Source organism: Nyctibius grandis, chromosome 10, assembly GCF_013368605.1.
Source record: "Nyctibius grandis isolate bNycGra1 chromosome 10, bNycGra1.pri, whole genome shotgun sequence".
NCBI lineage: Eukaryota > Metazoa > Chordata > Aves > Nyctibiiformes > Nyctibiidae > Nyctibius > Nyctibius grandis.
In genome coordinates, this window is record NC_090667.1 from 14,209,781 (window position 1) to 14,223,160 (window position 13,380).

Consider the following 13,380-nt stretch of genomic DNA (forward strand, 5'->3'; position numbering starts at 1 on the left):
GGTCTCTCCCACGTTCGGGCGCTGACGGGAGAAGCCCACAGGCCGTGACACGGCACACGTCGTCCGGGGGAACCCGAAATTTCACGGTGCATTTCCTGTTCCCTGCGGGCGAGGACCGAGAAGCGTTACGATGCCTTTCGGGACACCTTTCGGTACCAGCCGGGTGCTGGTCCCCGCCTCCCACACCTCTGCCGCGGCCGAGCCACGCCGTAAGGGGACCCGGGCGGGGTGTGTGTGTGCACGGGAGGGGACCCCCCCGCGCCGCGCCTTCCCCACGCAGCTGCCTTGAAACACAAGATTTGCCCCCGCGCGCCCGCCCGCCCCGCACGCCGAGGGCGCGGGGGGGGTCGCCGTCAGCCGCAACCAATGGGCGCGGCGGGCGGCGGGTGACGACACGGGGCTCGGGGCGCGGCGGCGCGTCCCGGCGGCGCGCGCGGCGATTGGCGCGCGGCGGCGGCGCGGGGGGCCGGGCGCGCGGCAGATGGGCTGCGCCCGGGGCGGGGGGGGGCCCGCGGCGGCGGCGGCGGCGGCCGACGGCGGAGCACCATGACAGCGGGAGCTCCAGGTAACGCCGGCCGCCGCGCGGGCCCTCAGGGCGGGCGGGAGCGGCCTGCGGGGTGCGGTGCCCGTGGCCGTGCGTGCGGCGCCCCCGGCTCCTCCCGGCGCCGCGGTGAGGGGGGGCGCTCCGCCGGGCCGGGGGTGCCGCGCGGGGTCTGCGGCCGCGGGGAGGGCCGGGCTGCCCCGGCACCGGGGTTGTCTGTGTCTGTGGGGTTCCTCTCCCGTCGGTGACACCTGTGTTGCCGGGCAGCCTCCGCGCCGTGGGCAGGTGGAGCGCGGTGTCCTGCGGGAGGGGGCTCCCGGCGGGGCCGCAGCCGCGAAGCCGCTGCCGGGTCCCGGCTTGTGTCAGCGCCCGCGCCGGCCGTGAGGGCTGTCGTGGCGGGGGTGGTGTGTGTGTTCCCCATCTTCCAACAATGCGGTCTGCTGGGCTGTGCTGCTGCAGAGCAGCGAGAAATTCTGGGCTATAAATAACTCTGCTTTTTTTTTTTAAAAAATATTCTTCATTGGCACCACGCATCCGATTGACCCCTTTAGAAACGCCTGCTGAGTTCTTCCTGAAATCGGCTGGGGGACGGGTGGTCTCTCCCCGGCACAGGCACGGTGGTGCCTGGTGGCACGGTGGAGCTGGTCCCTGTGCTGGGCTGTCCCTTTGTCCCAGGCTTGTGCACCAGCCAGCCGAGGAGGTGCTCCGGGCTTCCCTCCTCCCGTGGGGGATGCGCTCAGCCCTGGTGCCCCCTTTTCGGTCATTCAGATGGTTTTCAGATCCAGTTTTCACCAGAAATCAACCTTGTTTCAAATACAGTGATGTATTTAATCAAGAAGGTTGAGGGAATTCAGGCAGGAAAAGCCGTGGCTTGCAAGTGAGCAACATCTGAAAGAGATTGTGGGCCTGAGCTGGAAAGAGCAGGGCTATTTCTGGGCTTGCAACCCCAAAGGATGTCGTGGGGTTGGATTTTTGTCTCTCCCCGTGTGTCTCCATTTGCTGGGGTGGGCACAACGTGTGTTAGGAGGGAACAACCTGGTTGTTTGTGTGGAGAGCTTGGCCCTAAAGCCCCTAAAGGCTTCGTGCCCCTCGTCTCCCTGATGCCGCACCTGCCCCAGTTCGACGCCGGGCGAGGATTGTGGGAGAGGGCAGGCCGCTTTTTGTTGTCCTTCTGGGCACAGCCGGCGATGATGTTCAGCAGAGGGAACCGGGAGGCCGGAGATCAGAGCGGGCTTTGCTGAGCGACTTCTGGGCTGACACGAATCACCCCGGAGTGAGGAGGAGGAGGATGATGGGCTGTAGGGAGGGCCGGGGGAGGCTGCAGAGCCGCAGCCAGGCTGGTACCTGCCTGCCTGAGGGGGAGAGGGAAGGAAATGCTGCGGCCGGAGAGGATGGTGAGATGAGATCTTCTCTCCTGGCTCCTCCTCTTGTGTGAATCCACCTTCTCCATGGCTGTCAGGCGGGGAGGAGGGGGCCCGGGCACAGCTCCGAGGGGGCAGGAGGAGGCCGCTGTGCCGAGGGCCCTGGGTGAAGGGCAGGAGGGAGAGCACAGCAGGAGAAGGGGGGTGAGAAAGTAGCCCCGTCCAGGGTGGCTGCAACAGGAGCAGCAGGAGGGCGTGCCGGAGGGGACCGCGATGTCCCCTGTGCAGGAGTGTGTGCCGGAGGGGACCGCGGTGTCCCCTGGGCAGGAGGTGTTGGGGGGCCTGCTGGCGGGGAGCAGGCCATCCCCGCAGAAGTGGCACCAGGGATTTTCAAGCACCTTTGCCCCATCTCTCATGCAAGTGGGGCACGGGGCTGCAGAGGAGCCTCATGTTTCCAGGAGAGGTGTTCAGTCACAGGTTACCCAATGGTGTAAAGAGAAAACTAATCAGGAATTGGAGATAATTTGTTTTAGGACTGAGACATGGGCTGGTGGGTTGTTCAAGGCCAGGGAGTGAAGGCTGCCGTGACAGGTTGTGTGCATGGAGGGAAAGGATTGCCCTGAGCCTGGGTTTTCTGCAGTGAGCACGGGGCTGGCGAGGGACAGCGATGCTGGCGGCTGCATTGGTTGGAGCTGCCTTCCCTGAGTGTGGGACTGGGCAGAGGAGCTGGTGGCAGGCACGGTGCAGGGGGCTGGGTTTGGGGGGTGGCTGGCTTCATGGGTGGGGGGCTGCAGGCAGCTGCCTCTGGGCTGCAGAGGAGTTTGTGCTCTGAACCGAGACCTGCATGGGTGGCATTTCTTCACTGAGTGACTCTGGATAACTAAAAGTAAGTCTCAGTAGCTCCTGCGAGCCCTGAGCTCCTGTTACAGGATTAAGTTTCCAGCCTCATAGGCCACCGCTTGCAGCAGCAACAGTTCGGGAGGCAGCTGTGGCAGCAGTGCTGCAGGAGGCGATACCCAGGGTGAGCTGCGTTGGTTGTCACAGGCCCTGTGCCCAAGCCTCGTTCACCTCAGGGCTTTAGCGTGAGCATGCCGGCTTCTTGTAGGGCATGTCTGACGGGGGCTTTGTGCCCTCTAAACTAACAAGCCCAAAGAAACCGTGTAGGGTGGTCTTGCAGAAGTTGGTGAGTGTTTTGCTGTTGACTACAGGGAAGAGAACCTTACCTCTCCAAGTAGACCATTCACTGGGCAATTTCTCTGTAAGGATCTGACCAAAACTCAGTATTCAGAAGTGTGTGGAAGCTGGAGTCCAAATTATCCTGTGTGTCCTGAGCCAGCTCACAAGGTTTGGAAAAACAAAACTTGGCACAAGAAGTCATCTTCTTCCACCGCCCATATTTCTTCGCAAGTTTGTGCATATGGTTACAGGGATAGGTGAGACAGGTTCAGCTCTGCAACATGTTGTTTACAATGATAAACCCTGCTCCTGTGTTAGCCAGCTCCTGGCCTGGCAGCATTTGCTCCCAGAAGGGAGCTGGTTTCTGGTGACAGTCCCATTTCAGTTCCTGTTCCCTCTGCCTAGAAGCTTTCTCCTCTTTTAATACTTTGATTATGACTGTGGATCCAAGTGTCTGTGGAGCTGCCAGTGTTCTGGGATCAAACCCAGGAGGTCTTTCAGATCTGCCTTCAACTCCTCCTTAGCTTAACCATGGATGCGCAGAACTGGTCACAGGGGTGATGTTGCCAGATTTGGCTTCCGCTTCTGCTCTGGTTGGACTTGCTGTGACTTTGGGACATTAACACTGCTGTCAGTTTGTGCCTCGCTGGTTTGAGTACTCATTTCTGTTCCTTGCTGTGCTACGCAGTGGGCAGGCGGGACCCCACTGTGATCTTCCTCTTTCATTACCTGCCGTAGCTCCCGCAAAAGGCGCTTGAAGCTTTTCTCCCAGGAACTTAATGGGCAGGGGGAACAGAGTGAGTGGGTGGGGAGGGCAGCAACAGGAAGGGGAGAGAGAAACATGAATTAACTTTCACCTGCAGAAATAAACCTTTCTACTTGCCAAGACTATTTTGTGCTTAGCTTCCATGTTCCCCCTGCAGCTTTATTTTGCTTTTTACCTTTCAGACATAAATAGTTAAGCTTATGTATCTTCTGTTTCTCCTGTATTTACTTTGATTTGCCTGACACTTGAAGAGTGGCATTAGGCTGAGTGGTAATTGGTAGGTCTCGTTGGGCCTGGGTCAGCACAGGTGGAGGTGCTGATGAGAATGTCTTGTCTCGGACCTGCTGTTGCTGGTGTGGCTCCTGCTCCTCGCAGTGATTCTATAATGGAAAATTATGACAAAAGTGTCTGTGGTTTGCTAGTGGCTTGTCTCAGTGCTTTGAGTTTTGGAGATCTTTTCCAGGTGAACGTCAGCAGCTGTGGCTTGTGTGCAGCTGACAGCAAATGTAGGATGTGCTCTGATGGGGATAGCAAAGGGACTTTTCATTTTGCATGTTTAATTGAACAGGTGCCACTTAGCTCTGGCAGTGCCCTGTTTATGCATCGGCCTGCTGGGTTTCCTGAGACTGGAGATTGGGCTGCGAGGTAGCCCTCGCCTCCTCAGCCAAGCAGTGTGGGACAAGGCAGGTGGGTACCCCTTGCTCTGGGCAAGCAGCATGGCATCCACCCAGTCAGTCCCACTGACTGTCATCCTCCAAGAAGCCTATGCTCTTGTTGATGCGGTCTTGTGTCCGCAGCTACTGGAGCTCTGGACCCCAGGAAGCCCTGGGCGAGGGATCGGTGGGCCTGCCAGTGCTCCAGGTCTTCTGGCTCCTGGGTTGGGAGGATCTTCTTGTCAGCATATGCCACCAGCCCTACCTGCAAGTCTGTCTCTCGGAGCACTGGACTAAGCGCACCTGTGGGTACTTCGACGTCCAGTCTCATATCTTCCCTTCTAGAGGCAGACTTAGAAATCATGTCCCTCTTACAACAGGGGTATGTCCTGCTCAGCTGAGAAAGTTCTGCCATGAATGTTGCTTAGCATGAGCAGATGTTATCTGTTGGTTTGTCTTGCTCTAATGACTTATCATCATGACTGTGTGCATTAAATATTCAAGGGTAAAACAGTGTTGCTATATGTTCAATGGGCTCATTTCCCAACATTATTTGTTATTGTCAGTTGCTGATCTAGCAGCGTATTGACAGATGCAACTGACTCTTGGCTGCTCCAAAGCAAAGCGCTTCTCTGCCCTGGAGTCTTCGCTGTCAGTTACACACTGTGAGTAGTTTGCACTGCTTCCATGTGACAAAGCTGGGTTTGGGGCTCTCTGTGTCGTACAGTGCAGGACACTCCAATACAGCACTGGATAAGGCTTGCAAAGATGGGACATGGCGGAGTTAAGGTTAGATACATCTCCTTTACTCTGTCTGCTCTGGTCATGTGTACTTTTTTATTGCCATCGGAAGCAAATTAAGGCAATTTGGATCCAAAAATACGTGTTCAAGGAATCTTTGGGAAAGTTTTACATGTTTCTTCATAATCCTAAGGGCAAAAGTGTGCTTTCTCAGAGAAATGGAAACAAAGACTCTGATGTGACCCCTTGACTTCTGAAAGCGATACCTTGCACCTGTATCAGTGCTAGCTGTGCTTTGATCCAGCTTGCTGCACACGTGTGTGCTTGGCTTTCCCACCAGACCATGTGCTGCAGTGCCATTTTTGTCCAGCCTGAGATCCCTTATGAGCCTGAAACAGACTGCTGTTTCAACGTTGCAGTACAACACAGACTCCAGAGCCGGACCATTCTCATTTTCTTTCTAATCCTCAAGTGTTGAAAATGCTCTGGCACCTGAGCAGGCTCACCATTGCTGTGCAGGGTGTATGCACAGCTGGCTGCAATGTGACTAGAGGAGTACCAAAACCTCTTCTTGTCGTGTCACCTGAGCGTGCTCGTTTCTCCAGACAGTGCTGCAGGAGGGGCAGCAGCTGTGTGGCCCCCCAGTCCCTGTCCCTTTGCTGGCGTGAATAAATTGCTGTTTGCTTTATTTGGGAAGGGCACTGGAAAGTACTTCTGTGTCTCTCTCAAGGGGAGTGAGAGGCCTAATGTTTTCCATTTTCTGTCTCCTCCTTCTCTATTCCCTATTGTGAAGGAGAAAATCCTCCAGATCAGAAATTTTCCATGCGCTTCCCTGCAGAGAATTTTCGTTCAACCTGCAGTGCCCAGATGCCAGCTCATATTTATCAGGTGCACCCAGCCACTCCCCAGATGAAACACGGGGCTGCTGGTGCGTGGCAAACCTGAGGGGGAAGAATGGAGGTCACACAATTAAAATCCTGGGTATTTGCTAAAACTGGTTTTAGTGTCTCCTGGCCTCACAGACAGAAGGTTGTGGACTTGTGTTTGGGATGCTCTTGAAGTGTCACTAGAATAGCTGTCAAATATGTGCATGCAGAAATGGAGGCTTGGAAAATGCCCTTAATTGTGATTCCACTCTGCACAACACAGATTGTCATGCTTTGAGCTCAGGTTTGTTTGTATCAGGAACAGACATTGATACCACAGCTCTTATTGGGGCATGAATATTTCAACAACTGAAATGATGCCTGCCTGCTCCAGAAAAGAGCTGCTTACATCCTCGTTTGATCTTTTTAGTGAGCTTAGCCAGCTCAGGCTGGCATCCTGGTTATTTATTTCCTACAGATATGGTCTCTGTTAGCTGTGCTGTGCTATGACTCTCTTCATTCCCGAGGCTCTGGGAGCTCAAGTTGGGAAGAGGTGAGATTTCTAGCAAGAAAAAAGACTAAAGCAGCCAGAATTTGCTCCCTGTTTTGTTTCCTTTTGAGGAGGCACCTTGCGCTTCATAGGATGCATGGACCAGAAGGAGGTGGGGTAATATTTGGAAGTATCTAGAGTGGCAATCTGTGGGGACAGTTGTCTTCTTTCATCTCTGCCCCACATCCTGCACCACACCTTCTCTCCATGCTGTTGTTCTCTCTCCACTTCTTCTTGCACTAGGGGAATGCAGAGTCCTCCTCTCTAGTGGCATTAATGAATAATATTAAGCATTTCAGAAGGAACAAGCTGAGAGTGGGGCCTTATTCGTTTCTGCAGTATATTGACAGTTCACTTACAGAGACTGTGTCCTGGACCCTTCTTTTGAAAGCTACAGTGGTATTGAAACACTGAGACTCCTGGTACCCTTGTGTGTTTCTGAAGTAAAATGTCTCCAAAGCATCTAATTAGGGGGCACTTCCTACAGCCACGATCCCTAATGAAGACAGTGAGAGCTTTTGAGCAGCATGTTCTTCAGGGCATGCCCTGTCTTCTCCTCTGGTCTGTAGAGCACTCTGGACACTCAGGGCATGAGGTAGTTTTCCAGTTCTAAGTCCTTGGTGTGGTAAGATCTCTCTCCTTTTACTTAGTGAGCAGCAGCATGTGGATGAAGTTTCCACAGATGATGCAAGAGGTCAGTTACCTGATTCTTGAGTATTTTTTTTTTGAGCTGTATTTCATTGTGTTTGCATTGCTGATCCCAGCAGAATGGCAGAGCTTGGCCTCATGGGTACAGCTGAACATGTGTGATTCTCTGTTGGAGGAATACCTCTATTGGAGTGGTTATCCTGAGTATAATTGCTTGCATACCAGAACAGAAATTATACATTAGGAGTTAAAGCTGTGTATGTACTCCAAGAAGAAGTCTGGTAAACATAATCCCAAAGTTAACCCCCAGTAGGACTTACTTTTGGGCAAAGAGAGGTAAAAATTGTGCTCCTTTGTATTCCAAACAGCCTCTAAAGCATAAGTTTGCATTAGACTGATGGCTCTTGTCGGTGGGGTCATTAGGTAAAAGATGCTTTGCACTGGCCTGTCCTGCAGCGTTAGTGAGACACTACCTTGTGATCCATGGCCACGTGTGACCGCCGGTCCCCCTTGCCTCTCAAAGGGCGGCTCAGGCTGGCCCAGGCTCCCTCCCCGTGTGCTCACTTGAATTTTGAACATTGGTGCCAGAAGGCAGTGAGCAGTAGGTGCATGCTTCAGGGTTTTTTTTTCTGCACTCTGAGGATCTCCAAGCATATTTTCTGTGAAAACTGTTTTAAAGGTTTACAATAAATGGCTAAAAGTCAGGCCTGAAGAAAAAGCAGCGATGTGTTAGGGCAGGGGCTGACTGCTCCGGGGGGCTGGGTGCCGGGTTGACTTGTGTCAGACACACTGGAAACACAAGGATGAAGTCAAATGTCCAAGGTCATCAGTAGGGTGCTGGCAGAGCAATGGAACATACGAGTTAGAAGCAAACATGATTGAATTTTTGTGTCTTGAACTCGCTGTGGGGAGCAGTGGTGTTGGTGTGGCCAGGGACCTTGCAAACCTGGGCCAGTAGGTGCCTAAGCGAGAGAATTTGGGTCCATGGTGACTAATGAGGACAATTTGTGGTGGAACATTACTTCATGTGTTCCTTTTTCAAAGGAGACCTGTGGCGCTTCCATCCAGCAGTGCTAGGGAGAGAAGAGCCCCAGCAGTGTATCAAAACATAGACTCTCAAGGAGGGACACGTTGGATGAAGAATTCCTGCTTGTGACGTATCAGGTGTTGAACGCATCGATACAAGGAGCCTTGTGAAAGGATCTGGATTCAGGATGTGCTTGTGCATAGCAGAAATGTTCTGGTTTGTGATGGTTTTGAGCAAAAAGACAAGGCACCCCCACCCCCTGCTCGGCCACCGTTGCAGGCTGGTTGCCCAGCCAGGTGTTGTGAGGTAGCCATTGCACAGGCAGCCACGTAACGCGGCGGGATTTATAATGGGAGATGTGGGGACTCTCTGGAGACTGGGGATTTAAAGGCTTTTTAGACACTTTGCATTGCATTTCACTTGTACATGTTTGGGAGGGGTGTCCTAGTATGCGTGTATGTCATATGCAACCGTATTTTGAGTCGCTGTGTGTTTTGTCTGAATTTAGAAAAGGTGTGATTTGGAGAAAGAATCCTCCAGGAAATGTTGTTTTTGCAAGCACGGGCCTCTTGACTGTGATTTGGGGGGGAGGAAGGAGTGGGAATGAGGGGGAGGTTCACTGAGGTTTTCTTCTTTTCTTGTAGTGTTTTGGGAGACCTCCAGCCAAGGCCCACATACCGTCAAGTGAATCAGCCTCCCTTTTCGCCATAAGTCATTGGCAGCTCTAGCTGCAATGCAGTTTTGATGGATGGCTAACACGCTTTTTCTTGGTTAATTGAGAAGAAACACTGCAGTAGATACATGATGTTGAGCTGGCCTTTGTATGGGGTCTCTGAGCTAGTAGGGAGATACTGTAGGCTGCTTCTTGAGAGGTTGGAAGTTGCTGCAAATTATATTCCATACTCTATTGTGAAGGCTGTCGTTGCTGTTCAGCTGCTACAGAAAATACATTTCTTGTCGCATGCGAGCGTAGAGGCCTCTGTAAGCTGGCGCGTGGCAGTGTTGCTCAGCGCAGGGTTGCCTTGGAAGAGTCTCATTTTATAACAACTTCAGCTCTTAGATGAGTGACTGTTCCTGTACTGACAAATAAAGCATTTTGGCCTTCTCTTATTCCTGTAATAAAATTAAATTCACTTGTTTTCTAAAGCATCTGGTGCCAATTCAGACTCAGAGCTTTCTGTGTCTGCTGTAGGCTTTCCACTGAGCTCAGAAAACTTACCAGACAAGCTCAGCATTCACCACTGAAAGTATCTGGAGTAACTGGAGGGCTTTCTTGTCCTGGAAACAGGACATGTAGCAGTTGCCCTTGGCAGGCTAAGACTTGCCAAATACCTTTTATTTCCTGTTGGAAGCCTAGTTTTACATGGAAGGACTATCTTACTTTCACAACTGTAGTATCTGTTGGCAAATATTGGCTTTAATAACATAGGCTTTACTTTAGCAGAATAACAGGGGTGAGGGATGAATGTCGAGCAGTGAAATAAGCGTGCTGTACTGGGGCGGTAACATCAGTGTTCTTTTACAGTGTTCTAAATGGTAAATACCATACCTATTATTTTAATAACATTTGAAAATTCATTAGAAACAAGTCCCTTTGAGGAACCTGTAGTCATAAATGTGATTAACTCAGCCTTGGAGTTTTAGTCATGGCCAAGGCTTCCCTAAATGCTGCCTCACCAGAGAAAACAAGCCTGGCCTCGAGTTACTCTTTCACGGGATTGCTTCATATGCAGGCAGCATGCAGCCTTCCTCCCTCCAGTTGTTCTGTGGGGGAAGAAAACGTTCAAAGGAAGTACAAACATAAAGACTTCACAGGGGGCAAATAAAATGGTTGGCTCCATAGCGTTTTGCACCTGAAATGGAACACACCAGTGGCTATTTTTGCCCTGCTCCTTTGTAGGGGCAGAGGGGACTCTTGGGTGTTTGAAGATGCAAACGGATAGGAAGCAGAATGGCGTCTCCTTTCCATGTGCACTGAGCTGAACAACACTCCTGCTTGTTTGGTTCAACGTGTTTTGCGTATCTGGAGAGAGATTATATCCAGGGCAGTTGGGCTGAAGTTTGCTCTTTCTCTCTCCAGTTCACTGGACAAGTGTTTTATGTTTTCTTCAGCATAACTTTAAATGGACATTGTTTTACCCTGTACTGGAAAGGATCTGGTATTTTCTACAACTTACGCTGTCACGTAAGTAACCTTTTTCTTTTCTGAGCAAGGTCATTTCATCATGATGCAGTAATCCTCTGCCTGTGGGATAAGCCATCCTCTCTGTCTGTGTCTCTGTCTACTGCTCTTATCTGCGTTTTTTCTTTCTTAAAGTGTGCACGGGGGGATGAGAAATGAGGGGAGAGCAAAAGTTTTGATGCTGGCCTGTTAAACTATGTTTAGAGAGAATAATGCATGGGTTGTGCGATGCAAAGGGCTGTTGTCTCACAAAGCCATTGCTTTGATACTTAATCCACAAAGAGAAGCTCCAGAGTCTCAAGTCAGAACAGCCTGGGGATGAAATTACATCTTTGCCAGGCTCTGACAGGTTAAACTTTACGAAGATACAGGTAGCAAATTATCCACAGAATGAATTGCAAAGAAGGGCTTTAAAATTAGTTTTTAAAACCTGCTGGGGAGATTGAGTGGATAAAAATAGTTAGTTCTTGTATCACTCTTCTTGTCTGTACAGCTAAAAGCAGTCTACAAAGGAAGGAGAACGTCATTATCTTGGTCTCAGCCCAGAGAACCTGAGGGATGGAGCAATGCCGCTGTGGGTGGAATGGGTCAGCGTGGGAGCCGGCAGCAGGACCCAGCCATCTCGCTGCCTGTCCCATTGCCTGGCCATTACACTAAGTTGCCTTCCTGCTTATTGCAGTTTCTAATTTGTCTTGGATGTGTCTGTGTACTTCTTCCCGAGTCAGCTTACACCACAATATATCATTCATGGCCAGCCTGGGGTGTGCCTGATGAAGTTCATAACTATTTTTGATTCATTTATAAAGGGATTAGGTGACGTGGTTGCCTGGGCAGCAGGGACTGTACTTGGTGACCTGGCGGGTCTCTCCCAGCCCTGTGTTCCTATGTAACCCGAGGTGATGCCATCTAAGCTGCATCAAGATGCCAGTGATGTAATTTCAAACTGTCTGGCCTGAGCGCCAGTGAAGTCAGGGAGGCTGCACATGCGTAGGACAGGATTGGCTTTGATCCTGTCTGTTTTGCCCAAATAATAAGTAGAAGATCCGCAGGGTTCATTCAGAATGAAACCAGTTAACTGAGCAGAGAAGGTAGAGCAGATGTATTGGTGGTTGGTTCCATCTTTCACCTACTCCAAGAGGAAATAACCCATCGTATTTTACTGTGCAGCTCCGAGGTCTGTTGCAGATCAAGACAAATAACTAAGTTGAGTCATGAGGTTGTAGTGTCTGAACAAACTACTTAAAAAGATGTCAGGCCCTCACTGTGGGTGGATGTTAAAGTGGCAGAGCTATCAAAGAAACGCATCTAGAGTCACATGAAGACTTCACTGTTACTGTCATGCCATACTTTAGCTGTTCAGAGCATTGCAGTGGTAGAGCACGCGTCCTCCAAGCTGGAAGCGATAGACTCCCGTAGCTGTCAGCAGGACAGGACTATGATGGACACCTTGCAGTGCACGCTGGCATGGGTACAGTTCTGCGCTCACATGCCTTTACAGCTATCAAAACAGACACGTGCATCAAGTCGCTTGGAGTGCAAGCAGAGGAGCTCAGATTGGGCTGTGCCCGTCTGTGGAGCCTTAGCCGTGGCTGAGCAGGGACACCAGTAACAGCCGCTGTATCCTCATGATAATATTTCTATGCTTTGTACTTGTCCCTAGTTTATTATATCCCCAAATCCAAGAGTCTTCTCATAGAGACTGCACTGTTGACACCATCTTCATCCATGTTTCAGCTGTGCTGCCTCTGTTGATGAGAATAGGCTCTATGTAGTTTGGTCCAATGTCAGAGTCTTTTTAATGGAGGAGGGGAGATTTCAAAATTAGATTAATTCATTATGCTCTTTTATCATTGCCTGTTACTAGAAAAATTCTAGCAAACGAGTTTGTAGTACTTCATTTGCATTATTGGTTTGCTTCTGTTTAATTCCAGCAGAATCTTTGGACCCAGATTCCAAGGGGATGACTGTGTTGTAGGAAAAACAGGGTCACAGCAGAACTTCCCAACCATTAGTTATGATAGCTTTGACTTTCCTGCCAGGCTAAATTTCAGAGCAGCACTGATTTTTATTTCTTTGTGTAACTTGTGATTTGCTGAGTTATAGCTGACAGCAGCTTTTCCCTGTCCTTCAGGGGTCGTTCTGCATATGTGTGTGTGTGTTTGAAAACTGCAGAATCACATCTTAGAAAGAAAGTTCTCTAAACATGCTTAGCTGAGTGTAATACCTTTCCCTTTGCACTTAGTTTTAAAGCCAAATGTCATAAAAACAACTTTCAGTGCTTTGATGTGGGCTCATAATTTTCTCATTGATGCTATTAATATTGCATGCCCACTTGCTCCATGGTGGGTGTCAGCGCTCGCTAACAGCAGCCATCTGTGAGAAAGGAGCTGCTTCCTGGCATGGCGTAAAATTTAGGCCAGCTGTGGATGCTGGAACCACATCTTAGAGACTGTCCCTCTGGGCTCTCCCTTCCCTGTGCTTTGCCTGAGACTCTGCACTGAGCAGAATTTCTGGTACCCAGGATCCCACAGCCTGTGGAGCTGCATTTCTGGATTAATGTCCGTGCCTCACACTCTGAAGGTAGAGCCTGAATTATTATCGCATTGGGCTCATGCCATTGTCATTCCAGAAGGCTGATATCCCTCAACCCAAGGAACTTACCCATTTCAATCCGTTTATCTGTGAAGTAGTTACCAACAAATGATGCTCTTGTTCAATTTGGGCAATACTTGAAACTTGACGTCTTCCTCTGCACCCGTTCAGCACGAGTGGTGTTTTATGGGTCTAGTGAAACAAGTGAAAATGCAATTGCAACTCTGGCCTGATAGTTTGGGGGAAGCCAATTTTCCTGTATTTTTTCCTGTGATGT

At 50.7% G+C, this 13,380-nt stretch overlaps 1 protein-coding gene across 2 annotated transcripts in view; it reads left to right on the forward strand.

The window, feature by feature from the left end:
• The first annotated feature begins 474 nt into the window (after positions 1-474).
• The window catches only part of PAK3 (p21 (RAC1) activated kinase 3), a 79,829-nt gene continuing 66,923 nt past the window's right edge, over positions 475-13,380 (forward strand). For both annotated transcript variants that reach the window (XM_068408442.1, XM_068408441.1), the window contains exon 1: positions 475-565. The gene's annotated coding sequence lies outside the window, so the exon portion shown is untranslated. The remainder of the gene's footprint in view (positions 566-13,380) is intronic.